Here is a 3,519-nt window from a genome sequence, read left to right on the forward strand (position 1 = left end):
GGTTCTGCACTGATCGTTTGTCCAGATGGCCTGGGGTGAGGGTGTGCTTGGTCCTCCCTGGACGCTGAGCTCCGAGGTAGCCCCTGTGCAAAGGACAGAGGCCCTGGGAGGCCAGAGAGCTGGGCAGAGCCGTGCAGACTCGGCTCCGTGTCTGAGTCTGTCTCCCAGGGGAAGATGCTGTCAGCACCTGGGTTGGTCTCTGGCTTCCTGTGGGCCCGTGAGCACCTGCAAGTTCACACGTGGTGACATGTCACCTAGACAGCATGTGTGTATGTGCTTCCCTATACAAGCACACACGTGTGTACATGTCCATCTGTTCTCCATGTGTGCACACTTCACCCATCGGTCCACTAAGTTTGCATGGACACATACCCCCAGCACAGGTACCCCAGAGCACACACATGTGCATGTGCCCACTCACCCCTGCTGGGCCGGCTTCCCCAGATCTGTTTGGTTTCAAATTCTGGTCAGGTAAAAGCACGTGGCCTGCACATGGGACACTCAGGAATAATTCGTGGTCTCCATCCTGTCCCCCCAACTAAGAAATAAAACCCAGATCACTGGAGGATGCTCTGTTTTGTACTGGTCCCTTCAAACTGGGATACCTCAAATGAAGTGACACTTCCTGCTGTGGGGCCTTCCCAAGCCCCGGAGAGAGGACACCCCTCCTCGCTGCAGCCCCTGACCTTGGCACCTCTACAGCAGCTGAGGGTGTTTCTGCTGGGAGGTGCCACTGTACCCAGCCCAGGGCCAGGCCTCTGAGTGGCCTCATATGAGGGAAGTTGAGACGAACAGGGCATGGCGGGCCTCCTCAGACCCAGTGTCCCTGTTCCCCAGAAGGGGGCTGGAGGAACTGACTGCCCCTCTCTGTCTCCCTAGAGAGGATCGTTCTGCCTCCTTTACAGATAGAGTTCTCTGCTGCCCCCCACCCCTGGCCCTATTCTCACACCCCAGCTTCCCGATGCCAGGACATTATCCTCAACCCTGAGAGAGGAAGCATGACCTGCAGAGCAGGAGAGGAGGAGAGGGTCACTGAGTGACCTGGCTGGGGCACAGAGACCAGGTCTGACTAGGGGCCGACACACGGCAGGGCGGGGGGTGGCATGGGGCCTGGCAGAGCTGCTTTTGTCTCTCGGCAGGCGGGAGGCCCAGAGGCTTTCTCCTAGCAGCCAGGAGCCTGGCAGCTAGGGAGCTGGCCTCCTCCGTGCCAGCCTGCCACCTAGTGCCAAGAGCAATTTGCCAGGCCAACAGCTCTGTACTAGGGTGCCAGCCAGAGCCAAGACTTTCCAGGTGAGTAGGCCGAGCAGAAAAGGATTTATTCCCCCTCCTCCAACCACAAGGTCCCAACTTTGTCCATATCTTGGTTCAGTGAGAATGAGATTGCTGGCCAGGCCCTTGTCTGCTGCCAGGGGGCTGCACGCCACAGTCTTCTTCCACTGGAGCTGGGCTGGAGGCTGTTGCCCACTTCTTGGTACCATCACCAAATCTGCCTCATCTCCCCTTCTCTGCTGGCTTATTACAAGCAAAGACCCAGAGACGCTCCCCAGCCCCCAAATATCAGCAGGCATTCTGGACTGGATAAAAGCCCCAAGAATGAGGAACGTGGCCAAGAGATACTGAACAGATTCCACCCCGTGCGTCACTGTGTGAGCATGTGAGTCTTAGTGCCTCCCACACCTGATCATGCCCAAGAGAACTGTTAGTACAACAGAAAAGGTGGGGTTGGGACTAGAGGCTGAATATGGAGCAAGACCAAGGAAATAGTAACAGGAGGAGGATGTTTCTGAAGCGCAGATGAACTGTTTGCTCTTGTTTCCCAAACAACAGAACTCCTCAGTGATGTCAGTGTTTGCAAAGAAGCCCAAAAGGCTTTGGTGTATGCAAGTCACAGTTGGACCTGGTTTTGTGGAGGGGGGAATTGGTGTCGAGGATCAGGGGGAGGTGGGGAGGTGTGGGGGGAGGGGTGGTGCCTGCATGTGTAAGTGATGAAATGTGAGGGAGTCTGTGTGACTGTGTATGTGAAGGAATGTAAGAGGGCACATGTGTGTGAGGGAGGGACTGTGGCAAGCATGTGAAGGAGTGTATAGTATAGATGTTGGAGTGTGTGTGTGAGGGAATGTTGTGAGAGTATTTGTGTGTATGTGTGTGAGGGAATGTTTATGAATGTGTGAGGAAACGTGTGTGGAGAGGACTGTAAGTGTGTGTGGAGGGGATTGAGTGAATGTGAGGGAGTGTGTGTGGAGGGGACTGTGTGTGTGTGGAGGGGATTCTGTTAGTGTGAGAGTGTGTGTGGAGGGGATTGTGTGTGTGTGTGTGGAGGGGATTCTGTTAGTGTGAGTGTGTGTGGAGGGGACTGTGTGTGTGAGGGAGTGTGTATGCAGGGGATTGTGTGAGTGTGAGGGAGTGTGTGGAGGGGATTGTGTGAGGGAGTGTGGAGGGGACTGCGTGGGAGGGTGCCTGAGGGAGCATGTCGAGTCCGTGGCGGAGAGGAGGGCGCTCTCCCAGGGGCTCAGGGAAACTTCTTTCCCTACCAAGGGGCGCAGGAGCTGGGGCAGCATTTGTTTCGTGGCTCCGCACAGCCCCAGTGACCCGTGACTAGTTCTCGAGCCAAACGCTCCGACCGACAGCTGGACCCGGAAAGGCCCTTGGGAAGCTGAGGGTCCCGGCAGCTCTGGGGCAAGCGTCCCCCTCGCACCCCGAGGAGCCTGGCGCCGGCGCAGGAGGAAGGGGCGAGGCCGGCGGGGAGGGAAGGAACGAACCAAAGGGGGCGCGAAGGGAGACCTCGGGCGGGGTCGTCGCGGGACTGACAGCGTGGAGGCGCGTGCGGGCGCCGGCCGGAAGGGGCGGGTCCCGGGCAGGGGGCGCGCGGGAGCTTGTGTCCGGCTCTTCCTCTTCGTTGAGGCGCCTACGCGGGAAACACGGACAGCCACGTGAGGGTCCTGTAAAGTGAGTGACGGACGCGGTAGCCAATGGGATCGCGGTGCTTGGAGACCCCGCCCCCAAACATGCAGATGAGGTCGCGCCACAGCCAATGAAGGGAGCCGGGGGCGTGGTCCGGGCGTGGACCAACCTCACCCCAGTCGGCCTCCCGCTGCTTCTGCCGCCCGAGTGGCCTTGAAAGGCGCCTTTCGAGGTCGGGAAACTGAGGCCGGGCAGATAGCCGCGGGCTGGGAGAGTCACGAGCCAGACGCGGGTCCCAGAACGGGGACCCCCTGCACCTTGTCCGTCCGTCCTCCTGGAGCGTTCCTTGACGCGTCCGCAATGGGGCTCGAACCCGCGTCGCTCGGCCCCCTACGGGGCTGCTGTGCTCCGAGGCACGCGCACTGGCGCTCCGAGGTCACCCGAGTCTCCCGCCCTCGGGGCAGTGTCTGGCCGGGATGCGGGAGGCGCCTCACTTTCAGTCCTGAGGTAGCTTCCGGTCTCTCAGAGGCGTCAGGACCCTCCGCCGGCGGAAGAAACACTGGGGGAGCCAAAAGGAACTGGGGGCGCAGGAGCAAGCAGGTCCCCGCGCCGCAGCTG

The sequence above is a fragment of the Sorex fumeus genome, unplaced genomic scaffold (genome assembly GCF_029834395.1).
Source record: "Sorex fumeus unplaced genomic scaffold, SorFum_2.1 ptg000207l, whole genome shotgun sequence".
NCBI lineage: Eukaryota > Metazoa > Chordata > Mammalia > Eulipotyphla > Soricidae > Sorex > Sorex fumeus.